The sequence below is a fragment of the Ranitomeya variabilis genome, chromosome 1, assembly GCF_051348905.1.
Source record: "Ranitomeya variabilis isolate aRanVar5 chromosome 1, aRanVar5.hap1, whole genome shotgun sequence".
NCBI classification, from domain to species: domain Eukaryota; kingdom Metazoa; phylum Chordata; class Amphibia; order Anura; family Dendrobatidae; genus Ranitomeya; species Ranitomeya variabilis.
In genome coordinates, this window is record NC_135232.1 from 733,882,908 (window position 1) to 733,908,582 (window position 25,675).

The following is a 25,675-nucleotide window of genomic DNA, read 5'->3' on the forward strand; positions in this document are numbered from 1 at the left end:
GTCAGGACATATTTTGATATATTGTGACAATGCTGACAATAAAGCATAAGGAATGTCAGATGCAGTTAGTTGTACATGCCGGGTGGGTGGTTAATGCCAAGCACTATATCCATTCATTCTTCTCATTGTGTCTTTTTGAATTATTATAATTGTTGCTTTCAGCTTCTTCCCCCCACTCCCTCTGTTTATATTATTTTCATTATTTTGTACCCTTTGTCATTGCTATAAAATATTACATAACAAAATAAACGCATCAAAGAAAAAAGATAATAAAAATTTCTTTGAAAGGCACTGAGTAAAAATAATTGAAATCATAACAATATTTACAGATAACTTTCATAATTTTTCTTCATTGTCTTAAACTAAGACAGCAAAGATTTTTATAAGAACAGAAATAACAAAGAAATGAAAAGTAAGAATTTTAACAACCTGATAGTAGAGAACAGATTGACTTGTAATACTTCGCTTAATTTTCACAATTTTAAAATATACATCACCTTTGCAAATTCTCCTCTTCTATTCATTTATTGCATAACAGTTCATCAAAAGCCTTTATTTGTGCACTTAATGACAAAAAAATAAGAAAATCACAGCTAAAAAATGTCTTTCCCCCAGTCATGTGAGAACAGTCTGCTAAAATGAGCTTTTATACTGTACTCACACCTACACCTTCTGTGTAAGTTACTGAGAGAAGGAAATAGTGTATTGTATATACACAGTGACTGCACAAGCAGAATAGTGAGTGCAGCTCTGGAGAATAATACAGGAAGTAACTCAGGGTCAGTAATGTAATGTATGTACAAGTGACTGTGTAGCGCCCCCACTGCCGCAGGGCCGAGGGGTACCCGGTACCGGGCCTCTGAGTCTCTGCTCTGGGGTTGTCACGGTGGCTAGACCCGGTCCGTGACCCTGCTGAGGGGCGTACAGTAATAGATGTGGTGGGTGGTAGTGTTGGGGTGTAGTGCCGGTCACAGTAAATAACGAGGAAACCAGGTTGCAGTCTCTTTACCTCTTTACTGAAGGTCTCGAGGTGTCCAATCCAGGGCACTGTTAACCGGGCTGTCTGAGACCAGCCGGTCCGAAGGCACATCAGGAGTCCCCTTTAACAGGTGGGAATCAGCGTCTACCTTCTAGCGCCTGTGTGTTGTAGTCCTTCCCTGCTGAGCACCCCGGGATAGTCCTCACAACTTATTCTGTCTGTCTCTGATCTTCGTTCTCTCCGTCCCCCAGATGATATGGCTGGGACGCACCCGTATGACGGGGTAGGCCTGGAGTTCTTCCGGGACTCTAGAGTCGCCCCTCTCCCACAGCTGCCTCCGTTGTCTGCTTAGGTGTTTCTGTGAGACAGCCAACCTATAATTGGCTGCCCTGCCGTGGTTTGAAGTAATACTTAAAGTCTCTTACTTTCTCGGCGTTCCGGCCACCGACTGTTTGCGCCTCAGAAGGATGTTGCCTTACAGCACAACTCCTTCTGGTCCTATTGCCTCTTTGCTGTATTCCTGCTTTTCTCACTCAGCACAATAAACCTTGCTTCTTGTCCTTTCTTAGGAATCTGTCAGGATCCCATCCCTGACAGGTCCTCTCTCTAGCTCTTCCCAGCTACTTCTCTCTGTCTTCCTGTCCAACCCCCAGTTTTACCAGAGTGTGAGGAGTGGCCTACTAGATAGAACCACTCCCCCTGATGGCCGGAGTGTGAAGTGTAATGTGAGTGTTACCTGATCAGGTGAACTCCTTTAGTGCAATCAGACGTAACATCACTCCCCTTAGCGGCAGAGCGACGTTACTGCAACGACCAGGACTCTGGGGCGCTGCACTCCCCCCCGGTTAAATCCAGTACTCCCGGACTGGGAAAATAAGAACAACAATACATGTTAACAGGAAAACACACAACATTTTGAAAGATTATACACAATTAAACATAACATTGCTTCCCTCTATGGGAGGTGAGGACTCTTGAACGTTGCGTAAGTTAGGTCATGCACAGTTTATGACTCTCAGTTCAGTGGTTGAAACAGCGGGGACCCCGGGTAAACAAAGGAAGTTTTTGGAGCAATTCACTGTCCATTTTTAAAACCTGTAACAGAAGATATGCACACAAACATTTTCAACTAAATAGCAGCCCTCATTAATACCTCCAAGTTTTGTAGCGGAGTGGAGTTTGATTCTGAGTGCTGCGTGTGGACCTTCGCAGCGCAGTGGTCGCTATTGACCTAACAGGGCCCGCTATGCTCGCTACCGCTGGTGTAGTGCACGGTCTTCTGGCTACACTTCTAGTGAGTCTGGGTAGCACTGGCAGGCTAGAGCTCTCAGGGCTGCTGCTACCAACAGTGGGTACGACAGATTCGCCGATAGCAGAGGGAAGACTTGCCGGTTCAACGGTTGGCATGGTATCTTCAGATCGGATCTGCTGAGCTGGCTGAGGCTGCGGGACCGGATGATCTGGTACCACCATTGTTTCTGGTGGGTCCGGCTGTTGGAACGTTAGAACAGGTACCACGATGGCCTGATTTATCTGAGTCCAGGACTGGGGAAAGTCACCAAGGACAGTGTGGATCATCTTCTCCTTTTCTTCAGGTGAGGAGATTCCTGGAGCCGTTTCCCTCTCTCTCAACTTATCAGGGCAGACCTTAAGGTGATCCCTGGATATCGCCGTTGAGGTCTCCCCTCCGTCCTTGCTGATGAGACAGACCTTCATGTTGTCGAAATCAGATGGCAGGATGGTATACGGTTCCGCTTCCCATTGGTCATCGAGCTTGTGTAGTCTCCTCTTTCGTTTGAGTACTTGCTCACCAGGTGACAGGGGAATCGCAGGAGCGTGCTGGTTGTAGTCCATCTCTTGTTTTTGCCTAGCCTGGGTGAGACTCCTCTCCACGCACTCCTGTACCCTGCGGTACCTTTGCTGCCTTTCTACATCCCAATCTGCATCCGGTGAGGTATCTTCGGGGACTAGGACCCCCATGTCCAGATCAACGGGTAACTGGCTAGACCTTCCTCGCATCAGGTACGCTGGAGTGCAGTTGGTAGAATTTACTGGGATGTGATTGTATATATCCACCAAGTCAGGCAACTTTGTCGACCACAGGTTCCGTTCCTCTACGGGCAAGGTCTTCAATAAGTCAATCACCACTTGGTTCATCTTTTCGCACATCCCATTGGTTTGAGTATGGTACGGTGTGGTTCTGATCTTCTTACACCCGTACAGTTGGCAGAACTCTTGGAACACTTCTGCTTCGAAGGCTGGTCCCTGATCGGTCAGTACCTTCTCCGGGTAGCCATGGGGCCTACAAAAGTACTGCTGGAAGGCCTTGGCGGCAGTCCTGGCCGTTAGATCCTTTACAGGTACAACCACCAAAAATCTGGAGTAGTGATCTACGATGGTAAGAGCGTAGATATAGCCTGAACGGCTAGGCGTCAGCTTCACATGATCCAGCGCGACCAGTTCGAGCGGCCGTTTGGTGATGATAGGCCGCAGGGGAGCCCGTTGGCTGTCACGGTCCTTCCGGCGTAGGCTACATGGACCGCACTCCCGACACCACTTCTCAATGGCTCTCTTCATGCCAATCCAATAGAACCTCCCTCGGAGCAGCCTCTCTAGCTTCCTCCATCCGAAGTGTCCAGCTCCATCGTGGTAGGCTCCCAGAACCATGGGCGCATCCCGCCTCGGTACCACTATCTGCCACACCAATTCATGAGTACAAGGGTCGATGCTCCTCCGGCACAGCTTGCCCTCATGGATAAACAGTTTGCTTCTCCCCCGCCACAGCTGTTGGGTCTCCTGTGGATCATCTGGGCCGGGATGCAACCCTGCCTGCGTCAAGAGCTCTTTCACCCAACGGACCGCGGGGTCACCATCCTGGGTTTCCGCCCACCCGTGGTGGGGCAGGGGGTTCAGCGTGGCACCCGGTTGGTTTTTGTGCCTGTTCCTCACATGATGGGAGTTCTGAGTGGCTTTAGGGCGATGGAATGCAGGTAGCTCCACCTCTTCAAGTGCCTCCGGGTCTTCCTCTGCTTCTGGCAAATTGGGCATTCGAGACAAGGCATCAGCATTTGCATTCTTGTGTCCTGCCCGGTACTTGATGGTGAAGTTGTAGTTGGACAGCCGGGCCATCCACCGCTGTTCCAAGGCCCCGAGCTTGGCGGTATCCAGATGTGTTAACGGATTGTTATCCGTGAAGACAGTGAACTTCGCTGAGGCCAGGTAGTGTTTGAACCTCTCTGTCACGGCCCAGACGATGGCAAGGAATTCCAGCTTAAAGGAACTGTAGTTGTCAGGGTTCCTTTCCGTGGGACGAAGTTTCCTGCTGGCGTAAGCGATTACCCTCTCCTTGCCCTTCTGGACCTGGGACAGCATGGCTCCCAATCCTACATTGCTGGCATCCGTGTACAGCACAAACGGTTGGTCGTATTCGGGGTAGGCCAGTACCTCTTCTCCCGTCAGTGCCGACTTCAGGCAAGTAAAGGACCCTTCCAGCCCCTCGTTCCAATCAAATGGGGTGTTCTTCCCCTTGGTCTTCTTTGATTGCCCCACCAATAGGTCTTGCAAGGGCGCGGCCTTCTTGGTGAAGTCCTTAATGAACCTCCGGTAATAGCCTACCAGCCCGAGGAATTGCCGGACTTCGTGGAGGTTGCTGGGCTTTGACCAATCCTGGATCACCGTGACCTTGTCGGGGTCTGGGGCCACTCCTTCAGCGCTCACCACATGGCCCAGGTACTGCACTTTAGGTTTCAGCAGATGACATTTGGACGGTTTCACCTTTAAGCCAAAGTTGGACAGGGCTTCAAACACCTCAGCCAGGTGTTTCAAATGGTCTTCGTAGGTCTTAGAGAAGACAATGACATCATCCAAATACAGCAGCACAGTTTCAAAGTTCTTGTGCCCCAGACAGCACTCCATCATCCTCCGAACGTCCCCGGTGCGTTGCACAATCCAAAGGGCATGTAGTTGAATTCGCAGAGACCCATCGGTGTCGTGAAGGTCGTCTTCTCTTTGTCCGCCTCCGCCACGGGAACCTGCCAGTACCCACTGGTGAGATCTAAGGTAGAGAAGTAGTTAGCAGATTTTAAGGCAGCCAGAGACTCCTCTATCCTGGGCAGTGGGTATGCGTCTTTATGTGTAATACGATTCAACTATCTATAATCAACACACATCCTCATTGTACCATCCTTCTTTTTAACCAGGACTAATGGAGCTGCCCAGGGGCTACAACTGTCTCTCTCCACCCCAGCCTCCTTCATTTCTTGCAACATGTCCTTGGCACACTGGTAATGGGCTGGGGGTACAGGGCGGTATCTCTCTTTTATGGGTCGGTGATCTCCCGTGGGGATGTGGTGTTGGATCCCTTTCACCCGCCCAAAATCTAAGGGGTGTTTGCTGAATACCTGCTCGTACTCGTGAACCACCTTGTAAGACCCTTGTTTTTGATGGGATGGGGTAGAGTCAGTGCCCACATGCAATTTCCGACACCAATCTTTCGAGTGTCCTGCAGAACCGTTGTCCTCCGCCACATTTGACGGGACCAAGGGTTCAGGTGTCTGTATCACATTATTATTGACAGCGAACAGTTTGGCGAGCGTGGCATACTTGGTGAGGTGAACCTCTTCCTCCCCACAATTGAGGACACGTACGGGCACCCTCCCCTGGCGGACGTCAACCACCCCCCGAGCTGTCAGGATAGTAGGCCTATTATCCGAATACACGGGTTCTACCAAGGCCTGGTAGTCTTTACCCCTGAGGCCTATGGCTGCCCGACACCATATTAACATCTCGCTCCTGGGGGGTACCGCGATGGGGGTTGAATCACTCACAGTGACACGACCAATCTCACCACCATTCAGCTCTACCTGCTGTCTCTGCATCAGAGCTCTGATTTCTTTTTGCAGGGCACGTTGTTCACTGTGGCCCACGGTTTCTGCTACCTGTTGCAACAAAACAATAACTTCTGCAAGACAATTTTCTATAACATTAGTACTGATAGTCATCATGGGATTACATTCTCGGCGGTCAATATCAACAATCACAATCCCCTGGGCTTTCAATTCCACCCGCCCCACTTTGATAGTGGCCTCTTTATACCCCACTTGTGGCAATGGCTGACCATTACTGGCTATTATGGTGAAATCGTCATCGGGGCCACGAGTAATATCGGTGTCCTCCCAATACCTTTTATAGAGTACATAAGGCATAGTCGTCACCTGAGAACCGGTGTCCAGCAAAGCATTCAGGGGGATGCCGTCAACCACTACAGGAAGAACTGGTCGCCCTCCAATGTATTTGGCTCTCCAATGCTGCGGGCCTGACCGTCCTATTCCTGGGGGTTGGCCCTTTGCCCCAGGGGTTGCTCGTTTAAAGGACAGTACCTTGCAAGGTGGCCCACCTGATGACAGCGGCGGCAGATGGGTCGTCCATCCTCATGGAAGCGATCGTCGGACCGGCGTCTGGTCGGCGGGGTCCTCCTCTGTCGCATCCAAGGAACATCCTCCGGTCTGGTGGCCAGCTGGATCTTCTCCTTGGGGGCCTCCTGTAGGGACCGCACCGTCCGGGCCAGGGCAGCAACGCTCTTGGTCAGCTCCTGCATCTGAAGGCGGAGTCCTGCAGGGGAGTCGTCTTCTAGGCTCCGGGCATCGGCCTCGGCGGCGACTGGAACATCCGACGCCACCTCCTGGTGGTATGTGAGAGCGGGACGCCTGGGAGGTGCTGCACGGCTAGGCTGTCGCTCCTGCCATGCCTGGATAGCTTTATCCTTGAATTGCGCAAAAGTCAAGTCTGGATTTTGCATGGCCAGGAAGTGCAGTTGACCCCTTTGGTGGCTGCACAGGAGCCCCTCAATGAACCGCTCCTTCAGGAGTTTATCCTCATCCTGCATGCTGTCAGGGTCACTCTGCTTAATGGCCCGCATCGCCTCCTGAAGATTAAGGGCATAATCCCGTAAGCTATCCTGCGGCGTCTGCTTGCACCCATAGAAAGTCAGTTTAATCTCGGTAGCAGTGCGGGTATCAAAGGTGGCTTTAAGCTTTGCAAAAACCTGCCGTGCCGTTCCCTTATCCGCGGCGGGCCAGGATTTCATTTCTCTCAGAGCCGCCCCAAAGAGTTGGTTTGTTATCAGATGAACCTTCTGAGGCTCTGTCAGGGGATAGAACTCAAGCAGGCTGCAGATCCCTTCTTTAAAGTTAGTGAATGTATGTGAATCCCCGGAGTATCGTGGGAGCCAGGCCGCTCCGGGCAGGTATGGCATAGAGAAGGGCATTATAGCCTTTGCGATAGCGGCGGGGTCCGACTGGCTGATGGGGGCAGCGGGCTCCGGGGCTGTCAGTGGTGGTATTAGGGCCGCGGCTTTGCCCGCCGCGGGGACCGGAGGTGCCCCTGCGTCCACGGCTGCGGCCGCCACCTCCTCTCCTCCCGACTCGGACATGGCTGTCCCTTCCTCCCACTAACCTGCTGGAGGCCGGAGTTCCTCTTCCGGGATTGGCGCCTTACCGCGCTTTTCCGCTCCACGAAGCTAAGGCTCCTCCTTCCGTGCGCGGCAATGGCGAATTTTGGCGGTAAATGACAATACACAGTCCTTGCACAGTAATCACAGTAGTTCCAAGGCACACATGACCTGATTCTTCAGGCTTAAGTAGATCCTGTTCGTGACGCCAAGTTGCAGCGCCCCCACTGCCGCAGGGCCGAGGGGTACCCGGTACCGGGCCTCTGAGTCTCTGCTCTGGGGTTGTCACGGTGGCTAGACCCGGTCCGTGACCCTGCTGAGGGGCGTACATTAATAGATGTGGTGGGTGGTAGTGGTGCGGTGTAGTGCCGGTCACAGTAAATAACGAGGACACCAGGTTGCAGTCTCTTTACCTCTTTACTGAAGGTCTCGAGGTGTCCAATCCAGGGCACTGTTAACCGGGCTGTCTGAGACCGGCCGGTCCGAAGGCGCATCAGGAGTCCCCTTTAACAGGTGGGAATCAGCGTCTACCTTCTAGCGCCTGTGTGTTGTAGTCCTTCCCTGCTGAGCACCCCGGGATAGTCCTCACAACTTATTCTGTCTGTCTCTGATCTTCGTTCTCTCCGTCCCCCAGATGATATGGCTAGGACGCACCCGTATGACGGGGTAGGCCTGGAGTTCTTCCGGGACTCTAGAGTCGCCCCTCTCCCACAGCTGCCTCCGTTGTCTGCTTAGGTGTTTTTGTGAGACAGCCAACCTATAATTGGCTGCCCTGCCGTGGTTTGAAGTCATTCTTAAAGTCTCTTACTTTCTCGGCGTTCCGGCCACCGACTGTTTGCGCCTCAGAAGGATGTTGCCTTACAGCACAACTCCTTCTGGTCCTATTGCCTCTTTGCTGTATTCCTGCTTTTCTCACTCAGCACAATAAACCTCGCTTCTTGTCCTTTCTTAGGAATCTGTCAGGATCCCATCCCTGACAGGTCCTCTCTCTAGCTCTTCCCAGCTACTTCTCTCTGTCTTCCTGTCCAACCCCCAGTTTTACCAGAGTGTGAGGAGTGGCCTACTAGATAGAACCACTCCCCCTGGTGGCCGGAGTGTGAAGTGTAATGTGAGTGTTACCTGATCAGGTGAACTCCTTTAGTGCAATCAGACGTAACATCACTCCCCTGAGCGACGTTACTGCAACGACCAAGACTCTGGGGTGCTGCAACTGCACCAGCAGAATAGTGAGTGCAGCTCTAGAGTATAATACAGGATGTAACTCAGGATCAGTACAGGATCAGTAATGTAATGTAGGTACACAGTGAATGCACCAGCAGAATAATGAGTACAGCTCTGGAGTATAATACAGGATGTAACTCAGGATCAGTAATGTAATGTATGTACACAGTGACTGCACCAGCAGAATAGTGAGTTCAGCTCTGGAGTATAATGCAGGATGTAACTCAGGATTAGTAATGTAATGTATGTACACAGTGACTACACCAGCAGAATAGTGAGTGCAGATCTGGAGTACAATACAGGATATAACTCAGGATAGGTAATGCAATGTATGAAAAAAGTGACTGCACCAGCAGAATAAGGAGTGCAGCTCTGGGGTATAATACAGGATGTAATTCAGGATCAGTACTGTAATGAATGTACATTGTGAATTAATTAGCAGAATTGTGAGTAGGGCTCTTAGGAACATAACTGTTCGTTGATTTCTGTATATTTCCACAGAACGCCAGTCCACCTTCCTCTCAGTGAATATTTGATAACATCCCCATCAGTTTTCCACCATATAACTCTATTTCGCGGTAACATTTTCTGCAGCGTTGACAGGTTTGACCTACAATTTGCGACACTAAGTATATAGAGATCAATTTGACAGGTAGAAATCTGGACGATTTGAGATTGAAAACTTGATGTGAACATCACTGAAACGAAAATGACCTATAAAGAACTGTCCATAGTGGAGTTCAGCACATTGTGTCCTCTGCACAAACCAATGACAGAACTCAGCGAATGTACAGAGAAGCCAGAGCGGAGTATTAGGGTTTTATACTATTACTGGTGTGTTAGTACGGCACGTACCCAATGCTTAGCACTAATCTTCCATGTGCAATTGACTGAACTTCTATCTTCACAGAATCACTGGAATCTGAAATAACAAATATAAGCTTCAAGGTGAGTGTCCATTATCGAACATAAATCTGTTAGGTCAATTTAACTAACTCCAAAATTATCTTGAAATTGCTTTAGTTTTCTCAGCCAGAGTCCCAAATTTCTTGCTAGCTCCACACAGTTCCTCGTTTTCTGTGCTTTTGTTTAATTATACTTACCACTAGGGGGAGCATAGCCGCTAACTGCCTAAAATAGACTCATAGAAACCATTATTATTTCAAGAGCTCCCTCTAGTGGTGGCTGCAGGGAGCCAATATTTCATCATGCAACTTTGTGTTTGTGCAAGGGGCTTATAGCTTTATATCAGAAAAACAGAACCCACAGCATTAAAAAGATAAAGCTAAAGGGATTTGTGTGTTAAAAAGTCTGAATATTGGGAAAACTAGGGCCATTACAATTTTTTAGAATCTAATTATGTTATTTATCCATTATGAATGCTGAGTGTCTATTTTTTTTTTAGCAGATTTTCCATTTAAATACTATTTCAAATACTGAACATTAATTGAGCTTGGGATATTTTAAATTTCTTCTTCATTTTTCTTTTTTTTGGTATATCTGATGATACTTTGGCTTTAACAATAAAAAAACATTAAGACGAGTCTGGCTTTTATATTTTGGCTGTTTTATTGGTTGGAGAGTTTCGCTGCAATATATTTCCCACATTAATTGCGCCACTGTATCTTGCATGCAAAAGAAACTACATACAGCTTTATTTTTGTTTTACCGTTTTGTGTATGCAGCTCCACTGCAGAATGATATATATCCACTAGTTGCCGACTAGACAGATCTAATCCTACAGACTTGCTCTTTTTGATACCCACAGGCAGTATATAGGATAAGTCAGATGAATGGGAGTAAGTTTATTTGTGGAGTAATGGATGACTTCAGGACCAGACTACACAGAATGGATGTGTACCTGTAGTCTATAACTATGCAGACACATTGATGACAGAGACACTAAATAGTGGGAGATTTTTAATTAAGACAGTTTGCATCGGCAGACACACTGTACCGTGAATTTTAACCAATCTTTATATAAAGAAATGGTTTTGACTATTGTGCCCTCCATTTACATGAATGGTATTGGCTCTTCTAGGCTTAATGTTCACTGTCATTTTAACAGTCTTTGCATAAGTCAATAGTACAAGTGACAAAATGGAACTGTGTGATATCTTATCAGACAAATATTTTTCTCTTTCTCCACTTTTGAGCCACTTCTTTTCCCGTTTCCTAAATCCTAAATGTATTATTCACCCAGAAACATTTCTAGAGTACATGCTTCGAAATTTGTTTTCACTGAGAGATCGGATTGCAGCTGCCTACTGAAGACTATAGAGGGAAGCAGGTAAATTGAGAGATGCAGCTACTTTTAGTGAGTGTTTTATCTCACACTAAAGCTGGATTCATAGCTGTACTGCTCAGTACTGCTGAATAATACTCTCTTTGCTGCTGTGACTTTCTAGTAAGTTTTATCTCACTTATGTTCTGGACTCATTGCTACACTGCTCAGTACTGCAGCGTAATAGCCTCCATTATTTTCTTGTAGATGTTTGTTTCTGTCACCCTAGTGCTGGATTCACAATTACACTGCACAGTTCGGATATATCAGTGTTTCCCAAACGACGGTCCTCACAGCTATAAGGAGAAGACCTGGACTACGCCCACCTACTCCGTGACGGATCCAAAACTGTCGGGGCTGTCACCCAGGTTTCACAGGGGAAAGCTTAACCCCTTCCCGCCGCGGCCCTTTTTAGTTTTTGTGTTTTCGTTTTTCCCTCCCCTCATTCCCAGAGCCATAACTTTTTTACTTTCCGTCAATATGGCCATGTGAGGGCTTATTTTTTGCGGGACGAGTTGTAATTTTGAACGACACCAAAGGTTTTACCATGTGTTGTACTCTAAAACGGGAAAAAAATTCCAAGTGCTGTGAAATTGCAAATAAAGTGCAGTCCCACACTTGTTTTTTGATTGGCTTTTTTGCTAGCTTCACTAAATGCTAAAACTGACCTGTCATTATGATTCTCCAGGTCATTACGAGTTCATAGACACCTAACATGACTAGGTTATTTTTTATCTAAGTGGTGAAAAAAAATTCAAAACTTTTGCCAAAAAGAAAAAAAAAAGTGCCATTTTCCGATACACGTAGCATCTCCATTTTTCGTGATCTGGGGTCGGTTGAGGGCTTATTTTTTGCGTGCCGAGCTGACATTTTTAATGATACCACTTTTGTGCAGATACATTCTTTTGATCGCCCGTTATTGCATTTTAATGCAATGTCGCGGCACCCAAAAAAACCGTAATTCTGGCGTTTTGATTTTTTTTCTCGCTACACCGTTTAGCAATCAGGTTAATGCTTTGTTTTAAATGATATATTGGGCGATTCTGAACACGGTGATACCAAATATGTGTAGGTTTGATTTTTTTTAATTGTTTTATTTTGGATGGGGCGAAAGGGGGGTGATTTAAACTTTTATATTTTTTTTCATATTTTTAAAAACATTTTTTTTTACTTTTGCCATGCTTCAATAGCCTCCATGGGAGGCTAGAAGCTGGCATAGCCTGATCGGCTCTACTACATAGCAGCGATCATCAGATCACTGCTATGTAGCTGAAATGCAGGCTTGCTATGAGCGCCGACCACAGGGGGGCGCTCACAGCAGGCCGGCATCAGTAACCATAGAGGTCTCAAGGACCTCTATGGTTACCATCCTGATGCATCGCCGACCCCGATCATGTGATGGGGTCGGTGATGCGCTCATTTCCGGCCGCGTGGTCGGAAGCACCGGTTAAATGCCGCTGTCAGCGTTTCACAGCGGCATTTCACAGGTACATAGCAGCGGGTGAATCGCGATTTCACCCGCCGCTATTGCGCGCACATGTCAGCTGTACAAAACAGCTGACATGTCGCGACTTTTATGTGGGCTCAGCGCCAGAGCCCACATCAAAGCAGGGGACCCGACATACGCAGTACTAGTACGGCGCATGTCGGGAAGGGGTTAAAGCCCCGGACCGACCTCTGCACCTAGGAGTAGGGGGCGTGGCTAAGATAAAAGGGCCACAGGGTGTGGCAAATCAGTTAGTTGCCGTGCGAATGTGCATCGCACAGGAGGGCTTTTTTCAGGTCTTCTGCGGGGGGGCCAACTGCCAGAGCGGGCAAAAACCAGCAGAGGCTAAAAGCTGTTAACAGAGACTGCCGACAACGTACCTGGTCTCCGCTGACATCGCTGACCGTGATTGACAGGACGCCCAGTCAGGACATAAGCTGCGCACGCACCGACAGGAGAATTGGGACACCCGCTGTGAGGGGTTTCCCTTTGTACCTGAATCGAGTTGCTCGTTGTCCCTGTACGCTGACAGGGGGAAAGACCAGACCACAAGGTATCACCGTCGCCGCCAGGAGCCAAGACATCATCTTTTCCAGGACTACACTGGACCAAGAGGAATCACCACCGCCACCAGGATCCAGGATGCCATCTTTTCCAGGACCATACTGGACCCCTTATGTGCCACTGCTTTGGTGCCAACGTCCACATCGTGAACTAACCGCATTCTGAAGTTGTCAGACTGATAAGTTTGCTATTCTTGAACTTCCTACCCAATGCTTCACACCGGATTCCCCTGAGTTACGTCCCCTGTGTTCCTTTATACTGTTTTATCTGTTTTCTCCCTGTGAGGAGTATACATATAAATTAAACCCCACGTTAACACTTGCTCTGCCTCCGACCCATTACTGCATCTTCCTACCTGCTCACACTACCCCAACAGGACATGTTTAAGGTTTTCCTAGTATTGCACAAATGGTAGAGGTATCATCAAGGCATCAGGAATTCTTTCATGTGTGCAATACTATGGAAATCCTGAAGCATGACCTGTAGGTGGCCGTAAGGACCGGAGTTTAGGAAACACTGTGCTATATAATGCCCTCTATGCTGCTGCTCTCTAGCAAGCATTTCACTCACTACAGTACTGGACTCACAACTGCACTGCCAATTATGTGTAGCATCCTCCATGCTGGGATTTTCATGTAAGTGTTTCTGTTGCCCCAGTGCTGGATTCACAACTACACTGCTCAATACTGATGTATATTGCCCTATATGCTGCTGCTTTTTAGTCAACATTTCTCTCACCACAGTGCTGGACTCAAAGCTACATTGCTGAGTACTGCTGTGTAATGTCCTGTGTAATGCCAAGTACTGCTTTGATGCTTCCAATATAGTGCTATAAAAATATGTTAGAGCATGAATACTTCATGTCTGTGTATGCTGTGCAAGAGAGACTTCATTTGAGCTGTTTTCCCCAGAAATAGTGTCATTCCACAATTAGGCACGCATGACAATTTATTCCAAAACGCTACTTAAAATGGCAGGTCTGCTTTAATAATTCAACAGAAGTAGGTTTATTTTGTGGTCAAATCTCTCCAAGACAGGGCTCTGTTTCAATTTGATAATTTCTAACTAGCGAACTGCTTTCTTGGAAGTGCCTCAACATCAATGTTTCTAACAACTAAAGTTGTCAAAAAAATAATAAAAATAATAATAAAATAATGCAGCATCTCCATCCTGCTCCAGATCTCGCAGCCTTTAAGGGTTTTGATAGAATAGTGGAAAGAACATCCTGTAATAGATCTTATCAAATAAAGTCATAAAAATTTAAAACACAAAAAGCGTGAAATATTGCCCATAAGTTCGTATTGATTCAATTTAAACGGGAGTTTTATGAGTTTGGACAGTGGTAGATTGGAAGTAGGGAGTGTAGAATTAAAGGATATAAACCTGGTTTATTGAGCTGAGAACGATGACCTCGAGCCACCTGCGGGCTGGAGATCTGAAGACGCTTCCAACTGATGTCTAAGAACAATCGCAAGACTCTTCAACTAATTAGCTTTTCAGAACGATATAGGATTTTCCTTATTTCAAAGTGATGACCACATGTAAGAGCTCAATTTGCCCACATATTCTTTATAGTCTACGCTTTCAGACAATTGTGATAGAAAACTTTCAACACTAGATTTTGTTAACTTTGTTACTTTGTTTAAAGTTCGAATTAAGCACTCATCCCCTCTTGCCGCATTCCCGCAACCAAAAAAATAAATGGTTTTATGGATATTTGAAATTTTGGGGCAAATTATGCAACATTTTAGTGAAATATATAAAGCTTTGTTCTAAAAAAAAAAATATACTCTACAAAAAAAGTCACACTTTTTAAAGAAATAAAATATATAATTTAGTAAATCGCTTAATAACATTGTATATTAAAGTATGTACAGTATATTTAAAGGTCCCAGGAAAATAGTGAGCACAGGAAAAAGGGGGTACCATGATATCAGGGTGTATTGTTTTTTTTTAAATTATAATAAATAAAAATAAATCTTATATTCAAAACTGATAGTACATTCAATTAATTAATAAACATCACCTGTATTTGTTACATGTGAAATCCATTTAGAACAAAGGTGCAAGTGCATGAATATTCTCATACCGAGTAATGCACACTAAAATGTACTAGACCTATATAAATATTGTAGAAACATAATTAGATGAGAGAAACTCATGTAGGTAAAGTGCAAGTGTGTACATTTTCCCACATGCAGATTAATTGGTGTTACCAAGCAACGTTATATAATGTCCAATATAAAAAGATATGATGGTAAATAGATAACTAACAAAAATAATTTTCTTATTACCCACACTCCATCGCGCATTTCATTAATTTGCTTCCTCAGGGGGATATTATATGATATCATATCTCCCTGAGGAAGCCATTGAGCGAAACAATCATTTTGAATATAAGATTTTTTTATGTATACAACTAAAACACCCTGATTTCATGATACTCCCATTTATCTGTGCTCACTATTTCCCCTATAACCAATATATACAGGTTCTTTGAAATGCAATGTTATTAAGCAATTTAATATATTAAATATTTTAATTGTTTAAAAAGTGTGAAATTATTTTGTAGGGTATATATTTAATTCCTTTTACACTTACTTAATGTTGGATTTTGCGTAAGTCGTTATTCTGAAGAAAAAAAAAAGTAAGACAAAAACAAAGAGCATTTAAAATTTTTTGCAAAAAATTTTTTCATAAACCATTTGCACCATGTTGAAGAATCATGGGTGAATGGATTCCAGCCTGGTCATTGAATGTTACCTCTGTGTAGTTGTGTCATACCCAATGTGCTGGTAAAAAAGCTCTTTCTACACATTTCTCATATGTCTTTAATAAAATGACACTTAACAAAGCGTAAAATGACTAGATTTCATCAGAAAGTGGTTACAATGAATTTTAGGACTCACCAAATCCACTTTGAGATTAGCATCTGTTTGGAGGAGCTGGGACAGATTGAACTCGGGAGCGGAGCTTCTTTTGGCAGCTGCTGTGCATTTAAAAACTACTTATTTATGTTCATGAAGATCAGTAAAATGGATCAATGAATACGACGAGTTTTGATGAATTACTGTTGCCAAAAAGTGTTAGAATTTAATTAATATATTTTGAGCAAAGTCTCCACAATCACATCAGAATTCACAATGGGAATGACATTTCATTGCCATTTTCTGTATGCGAATAAGTCAAGGCTTATCCAATACATAGTCTTCTTCTAGAAAATACATTACAAAATGGACAAAAAAAATCCCAGCAATCCTCTCTTAAGGGGTAGTCTAAGGACTGATATTGATATCTCTAAAAGGAATTGTTTCAAGTATGGAAGTGATACCATATTCATGTGATAGGGGGATGTCTTGCTGATCACTAAGAGTCCGACCACTAGGAACCCCTTCAATCCTAAGAACTAAGTCTTTGAAGAGCCCCGTGTGAATGGATAGGTGGTCCATCTTGCAGACTGCCGCTTTTTATAATGGGACTATCAGAAATAGCCAAGCGCTACACTTGGCTGGTCTTCAGCATTCCTATAAGAATGAATGCAGTGGAGTTGCACACTAATGACCTTGCTCCATTCACATGAGGCTGTTTGGGATTGGTGGGGGTTCCAGTAGTTGGACCCTCAGCGATCAGAAAGTTATCCCCTATCCCATAGATGAAAGGTAACTTCCAAATTTGAGAATACAATCACTGTTTACATATGTTCACCTGAGCTGAAAACAGCTGAGCGGTAGGGATCCTGGTTGTTGAACCATGACCAATCTGATATTGATGACCTAGCCTATGGATGGCGTGTCAATACTGAAAGCCTGGAAAACTGCCGGTAAGATATGTCCTAGAGGTTGATGCTGATTTCTTGAAAGAAAAGGCAGCATCGCAGGAAACTGTTCATACTACCATCGCTCGTTGTTCTATTGAGTTTTCATTATAAAAAAAAATTATTTAGTGTAATTTCTGCTATTAAAAAAATAGAATCCCAATGGAAAATGGTGGATGGCATCCATTAAGATTCTTTGGAGAAAACCAAAGAAATGAGCCAGAGGATAAGCTGGTATATGTGCAATGTGTAAGTGCACATTCACACTGTGGCCATTTCATAGGCAAAAGCCAAGAAAAGAAACAAAATGAGGATATACCCTATAATAAGTAAATTAGTAATAGTTCATATAAATAACTTAGGGGATTTAGTTATTTTAATCATAAAAGCTAGTGATGAGCGAATATATACTCATTACTTGAGATTTCCCGAGCACGCTCGGGTGTCCTCTGAGTATTTGTTAGTGTTTGGAGATTTAGTTTTCATCGCCGCAGCTGAATGATTTACATCTGTTAGCCTGCATAAGTACATGTGGGGGTTGCCTGGTTGCTAGGGAATCCCCACATGTAGTCAAGCTGGCTAAGAGATGTAAATCATTCAGCTGCGGCGATGAAAACTAAATCTTCGAGCACTAAAAAATACTCGGAGGACACCCGAGCGTGCTCGGGAAATCTCGAGTAACGAGTATATTCGCTCATCACTAATAAAAGCCATCACACCACAACAAGGTGTAACCAATCGGGATGGTCCTATCCTGTCTCTAGTACAAAAGCCTCAGATTGTGTCATACAACCTCAGTATAGATACGGACAGAGCAGGACAGGGGCCCGACTGTTCAGGCACCTGTCCATGTGACACTATATAGAGGAAATACCTAGCTCAAAAAGGAGGCCATGTCCCTGTTTTTACAAAGTACAAGAAAGTAAAGGAAAACCAAAGAAATGAGCCGGAAGATAAGCTGGTATATGTACAACGTGTAAGAGCACATTCACATTGTGGCCATTTGACAAACAAAACTCAAGAAAAAAACAAACAAACTGAGGATATACCCTATAGTAAGTAGATAAGTAAATATTAGTACTACATGTAAATAACATAGGGTACTGAGCTAAAACCATTTTAATTAAAAATGGTAAAAGCCATCCCACCATAAAAAGGGGTACCTATTGGGATAGTCGTATCCTGTCTCTATTATTACTACTTTACCTTTTATTCTTTTGTGATCAAAATAGAGTTAACCAAGTCCACCATGTTATTTACATGTACTATTACTATTTGCTTATTAACTTACTACACTGTATATGTTCATTTTTTTTTTTTCTTGGGTTCTTTAGGATTTTACCTGTTGTAGCTTTTTAAAAAAATGGAAATTTCTGACTACTACTCTAGTTCTAACAGAATGTTTGCAATATATACGGCAGCTGCTAAAATCCTGACACTGTCATGGTTATGGTTAACTTATGTTTACTTATATCCTTCTTTTTTAGGCTTGGCGTTCATTTTTTAAGATTCGAACGCGTACATTTGTAGCCCCACCAACTCAGTCCAGGTATGTGCCCCTCTTGTAACGCTATCTCCGGGAGTCTGGTATCATATTTAATCAAATAATAAGCCAAGGTTAAGTGAAGCGTGCGTGTTAAGTGCTTAACAAATATTCCATGCAAGACTACTTTACAATTACAACTGTCAAACATTTCCATTCAGTAGCAGAGAGAGCAGCTGTCGCCACCTTTTATTCATACATTAGAGCTGTCCATCCCTGGGTGCTGAAGTCATAGTTGGATGCTTCTCTGCAGAGGAATATTTTGTCCTGGATTATGTATAGAGTCAGGAAGAAATATCACAAACTTCAAGATCCAAATCAATTAAATACAACTGCAGAAATAAATATATAAATCCCAAACGTAAAGATCCCCTCAATCCCAAATAAAGCGCCTCGAGAATATAGATGAATTATCAATTAGTTTTCATAGAATTAAATCTTTTCATTTAGAGAAATTATTGAATCTATTCAAATTCGAATTTGTCAGGTTCAACATAAATTTTAAATAAATTGATTCACTGTAAATTAATTTGCCTCAAATTGAGTGTTTAATACTCTGAGGTTTCCTAGAACTGCATCCAACCTTTTTGAAGCTTTTTATTTCAAACAACACATTAGAATTGTCAAAGTGAGCTCCCCATAGAAAAGGATGGTCTACTCTTAACCAAAATAACATTTAGTAACACAGCATATTGTCAGACTTTTGCTTATTTTTTCAGATGAAAAATAGGTCCAAAAATTATCCCTCTTCATTATTTGTGATGAGGCAAACCATTCTGTGCAGAGCACTGACTTAAACTGACAGTGTTACTGTCAGACGTAACATTTTGCTGTGACAGACTAGTGATGTGCCATATATTTCAAAACACTCTGTTTCCTGCCTACTAATATGCTTTCCTGAGGCAAATTAGGGAAATTGTGGCCTGTGTTGCTAATACTACTGCCTGAATGGCTAATGCTAGTGGAAATGTGTCTGCTGCTATCGACGTCCACATTCTTAGCTGTGGTATGTTTTTTTTCTTTGATACTATCCCATCCATTGCCACTTTTTCTTTTATTACACATTTTGTTCAACACAATAATTGACTTCTGACAATCTTTTCAACCCCAACTATTCCACCCTTGCCAAAAGGGATGTAGCAAGAAAAGCTACACAGGTACATGTACCTAAAGCAAAAAGTGCCAGCGAGTGTAGATGAGAAGTGCACACTTAGCAAATTGGACAAGTAAAACGTGTGCAAAAACAGCCGTGCAAAGGTATATAGAACAGATATAGTTCCTCACAAATTAGTATTGATCCCTTCATATCAACGTAAAAATACACCGAAAGAGAAAAATCGAAGGAGCAATCAATGAAGAGAAGAATAAAATAAATATAAATTTTATTACATAACTCATACTAAAACTATATCAAATAAACTGTAAAAAGGACTATAATTGCTTGGGGCAAGAAACACATGACTAAAAAGCAGACAATAATCCCCAGGGGACAAATCCACCTATTATCTATATTAAATAGTGTCAGGTAAAAATATCTGTAATCAAAAGATATGCCTAGGAGCAGTCCCCAATGAAAGTATGACAATGAAATAAATGGCTGTATCACAGTAATACAGAATGCGGTTTAAATGCATAAAGAACAAATGGCATATAGAAGGATCCTACAGTCCTTTGCTTGCATATGTACGGTATATTAAATATAGTAATGCACAATACTGTGGTCCTAGAATAGAGTCTAAATGACAGAATAAGATATTCAATATTAGGTCCTAGTGACAAAAGTATAATACTTGTGTATTTAAGAGCCTAAGTCAAACCCTCAACAAATGAAGCCGCAAAAGGTCAGGAGGAAACTGCAAGTGGCGGTGAAACGCGCGTCGAGGTGTGTCTCAGCAGACCCTATACCCCATTCCTTACTCTACAGGTAATTTTAACTTGTGACCTTTTGCGGCTTCATTTGTTGAGTGTTTGACTTAGGCTCCTAAATACACAAGTATTATACTTTTGTCACTATGACCTAATACTGAATATCTTATTCTGTCATTTAGACTCTATTCTAGGACCACAGTATTGTGCATTACTATATTTAATATACATGTACAAGCAAAGGACTGTAGGATCCTTCTATATGCCATTTGTTCTTTATGCACTGAAGCCGCATTCTGTATTTCTGTGCTACCTCAGCCATTTATTTCACTGTCATATTTCAGTGCACAGGTAAATGTCTACTTTTTAAACAAAACATTTTCTAGAATAAGTTCTTATTTCAGTGGTGTGTAGTAGTGTAACAAGGTGGACCGGGGGGCAGTTATGGCCGAGTTATTTAAAGGCACAGTTCACCGACAGAGTCCACTGAGTATACGACCAGCGAGCACCCCCGGACCCTTGTAAATAAATAGATGGGACTCACACAGCTTTTCCCACAGTTTACCTTGTTTTTCCCTAGTCCAGGCAAATTTGAGTCCTAGAAGGCAACTGTTTCCCAGCAGGGAATACATTTTAATGAATAGGGGTAATATAAGGAGAAGAGTACTGTATTCCTGATCTCTCCTTGACACTCTCCACAGCCGCACCCACAGCAGCTGCAGCAGCCGAAGATTCACAGTAGTCCACTCGCTGGGATCTGGGAACTTAAAACCTCAGCGGGGGCCCTTCCAGAGTCCTGGGGCCCATGTTGCGGTCTTTAGTCCTTTTTAGTCTTTGGGACCTCTCTTGAGTCCTCTCGTATCCTTTCAAGCTCCACTGAGTCCCTTGAGCCTGGGACAACAGATCTCTCTGGCAGAGTCTCTCTGGGAGTCTGGCAATGCCCCGGCTATTACTATACATCTGCTAAGGGTGAACGTAACCGAGCTTTTGACTGGGGACAGCAGATTCCTGTTGCCTTTCCTGCTGCTGGCCCAGCCCACGATTTAACTATCAACTGTCCCTAACTTAGTACAACACATAGATACTTAAAGGGGAACTCCCCACATTACACAATATGTACATAGTGCAGTGTAATACACAAGGGAATAACATTAAATGGTACATAACATTACACATGACAATACACAGACATTTTACAATAAATTATGCAACATATTTATATAGGCTGCATGGGGGCCACACTGAGAAGGAGAGGGCTCAACTGAGGGGACATGCCACCTCCTTGCAGTAGTTTGCCTCATTCCAAGAAACGAATGAAGGCAATGAGCAACAATAAATGTAAAATACCTCAAAACAAACCAGTAAGTTCCCATTTAAAAAATGGCTCCTCTCAAACTGTAGTGATTTGCACATACTATCATATTTTACTGGCCTGGACAAAATGCCAGTAGACATTTATTACCAATCAAATGGATAGGTGATAAATAAATTAACTCAGCGGGACTCACCACTGGGATCTACACTTATGATTAGAATTGTGGTCCCGATTCCCAATTTTTCCTCAGTGAAGGTATGTGATATTATCGATCACTCATGCTGTCACGCTATACAAAGTTTATAAACCTTATGATGGCAGCTGAACGCTGTACTCTGCTATATCCAGCCGTCAACTAGACAATGAACAGATTTGGGGAGTGTTAGTGCCAAAAACTGATTTAGAAAATAATTAAAATCCCATAGTATTTTATTTATTAACATTTCTGTATTGCTAAATGTTGCCCTCCTGACACCTCTGTATCCTCCAAACTCCTCTGTTCTCCTCTAGACTCTTATATACCTTCCAGACATCTCTTTCCTCTTCCTGACTTCTCTGTCCTCATCTAGTCATTTCCATTCCTTTCAGACCCTATTTTCCTCTTCAGAATCTTCTGTCTGTTCAAAACATCTCTATCCTCCGATACAATGTTCTATTCTCTCCAGACTCCTCTCTCCCCCTCCAGGCACCTTTGTCCCACTCCAGGCACATTTTTCTCCTCCAGGCACCTCTGTCCCTCTCCAATTACATGTCTCCTCCAGACACCTCTGTCCCTCTCCAGGCACATCTCTCCCTCTCCAGGCACCACTGTCTCCTCCAGGCACCTGTGTCCACCTCCAGACTTTTTTCTCTCCCTCCAGGCACTTCTATCTCCTGCAGGCACCTCTGTCACCCTCCAGGTAACTTTGCCCCTCTCCAGGCACATCTGTCTCTTCCAGGCTCCTATGTCCCTTCCAGACACTTTTGTCTCCTTTAGTCACCTCTATCACCCTCCAGGTACATCTGTCTCCTCCAGGTACATCTGTCTTCTCCAGACACCTCTGTCCCCTTCCAGCTCCCTCTGTCTCCTTCAGGTACTTCTGTCTCCTCCAGGCACCTCAGCCCCCCTCCAGTGACCTCTGTTGCCCTCAAGGCACCTCGTTCTCCTCCAGTCACCTGTGTCCCCTTCCAGCCACCCCTGTCCTGTTTTAGGCACCTCTGTCTTCTGCAGGCACCTCTGTCCTTTTTCAGCTACCTCAGTCCCTTTTCTGTCACCCTTGTGTCTTCCAGACACCTCTGTCCCCCTCCAGGCACATCTGTCCCCCCTCCAGTTATGTCTGTCGCTTCCAGGCACCTTTGCCCCCCACCAGGCACATCTGTTTCTTCCAGGCACCTCTGTCCCCTTCCAGCCGCTTCTGTCTCCTTCAGGCACCTTTATCCCCTTCCGGGCACCTCTGTCCCTTTTCAGCCACCTCTGTCCCTTTCCAGCCACCTCTGTCCCCCTCCAGGCAGCTCTGTCCCTCTCCAGTTATGTTTTTTGCTTCCAGGCACCTCTGTCCACCTCCAGGCACCAGTGTTCTCTGTAGAGGTTCCCATTCACAATAGATGGTCAACTCATCCCTCCCAAATCAAAAGTGTGGCCATACAATCATGATAATTTGCATCAAATGTCTTAAAATCTAAAGGAATCTGATATTATCTAATGCACGTGGATGATCATGGTGGAAGCATGACCAAAAGTTACAAGAGGTTAAATACCGACTGTTCTATAGGGTAAAAATGCATCTTCCTCATTATTTCTTCATGTCTCAAATATGAAGAATTCTTTGGGACAATTACTATAAGATTGATAAATCTACTGTAATTTACTAGTGAATGCTGCAGGAACCATGGGAGGTCCCCGCCACACACTGATAGTCCTAGTAAATATATCAGCGCAGGCTGCAATGTATCACCCGACACTAATTATTAGATGGGCTCTATTCTTGTAAATTATAGTATGCATAGAAACAAGTAATGATTTCACTCTATTCAAATAGATTTCCAAGTAATTAAACATTCAAACAACTATTCCAGAATAAAGACTTAAATACACGCTAAAATTAAGATGTAATAAAAGAAAAGACTGAGATTAGAGACAAAGAAAATCTCCAAAGTACAGCCTGTTGTACTGAAAGGAGGATTTCAGCTAAAGATCAAGCACTGGTTAATTCAGCTGTATCCTACAGGAACACACAGGGGGTGAAAAATAGTCAGATAAAAAAGGTCACCACAAGCTTCAATATCTGTCTATAGCATGAAATGGTGGACGTGTGTGAGCATCATGGTCCCGATAGGTCGCCATAGACTATATTAAGTGGCAGTGCTGCAGCAATCCATGTCTGCAATTATCCACCTATCTCTGTCTCTATCGATCTGGATCCCTTCATCACATATCTATATAACTATTTATTTATCTGCAAGAAAACAGCAGAACTCCAAGATTGCAAGAGAAAAATAAAGTGATTTATTCACGAAGTCATCTTATCACATGCTGTCATCACTGTAATAATGGCTTCCCTACTGTATAGGGGAATATGGATCACTATTTATTTCTTTGCAATCTTGGAGTGCTGCCGCTTTTCTGCTTATCAGTGTAAGGGCACGGAGTCGGTACCTTGAGGCTTGTACCGTACATTTAATATGTAGTACTGCATTCTTATTTTCCATCTAATAGTCATCTGCTATTTTAGGTTTTGTCTGTTAAATGGCCACAGTGTGAACATGCTCTTATACGCTGTGCGTATTCCAACTTATGCTCCTGCTCATTTCTTTGGTCTTGCTGTAGTTTTTTAGACTATGTATTAACAGGGGCATGGCTCCCTTTTTTAAGCGAGACATTTCATTTATACAGCTTCCCATGGACAGGTGTCTGAACAGTCGGGCCTCGGTCCTTCTCTGCACTCTCCTACAATGAGGTTGTCTGACAACAGGTGGGGTTCAATTGGAGTACATCTTGTCACTGTGTGATGGCTTTTATGCTCAAAACCAGTGTTCTCTAAGCACATTATGTTTATTATATGTATTGTTACTATTTATTTACTTACGGATTTACAGCAGGAATATGCTCATTTTATTTCTAACTTAGGTTTTATCTAACAGCTATCTGTTATCTATTATCTATCTATTGTCTATTTATCTGTTATCTATCCATTATCTATCTGTTATCTAGCTATCTATTATCAAGCTATTATCTATCTATAATCTATCTATAATCTATCTATTATCTCTTTATCATCTATTATCTATTACACAGGTCAACAAAAAAAAAAAAATTTTCTGGTTTCCAAAATATTTTAATGAATTTGGGGTATTTTTGGGGTGCTGATTCTGAATATGCTATCAGTTTTGCCAGATCGGCTCAAGTTTTTGAGATGTTTGGTATCTTATTTATAGCACTTGTTGGTAAATGCGACGCATCATCTCATTAATTTCTTTGGATTAGTACTTGAACTGAGCAGTTCTCAATATAGTTTTGTGTTAATTAGTGTTCTAAAAGTTTGTTCATAGCTTGATTTTTGCACTAACTTTATGTTGTTGTCTGTTTTCCAGTGAAAAGCATGAACTCATCAAGAAGAAGTTGTCTTAACGATCCAGACTCATTCTGTTACATTTGTGGTGAATACACACTGCCAAAACATAGAAGAAACATAACAGACTTCGTAAAAAAAGTGTATTTTGCCTATTTTGGGGTTATGCTTGGGGACCAAGACAAGTTTTGGGCACCACACATAGTGTGCAAAGCATGTATCGAATTATTACGAAAATGGAGCAAAGGACAAAGAAAAAGCTTCAAATTTGGTGTTCCAATGGTGTGGAGAGAGCCAAAAAATCATCATGATGACTGTTATTTCTGTGCAGTGCAAGTGCAAGGATTCAATAAGCATAAGAAACGAAAATGGGAGTAACATGGAATCTGCAAGAAGGCCTGTACCTGTGTTTACCATAAATAACAGTCATGATGATTTTTTGGCTCTCTCCACACCATTGGAACACCAAATTTGAAGCTTTTTCTTTGTCCTTTGCTCCATTTTCGTAATAATTCGATACATGCTTTGCACACTATGTGTGGTGCCCAAAACTTGTCTTGGTCCCCAAGCATAACCCCAAAATAGGCAAAATACACTTTTTTTACGA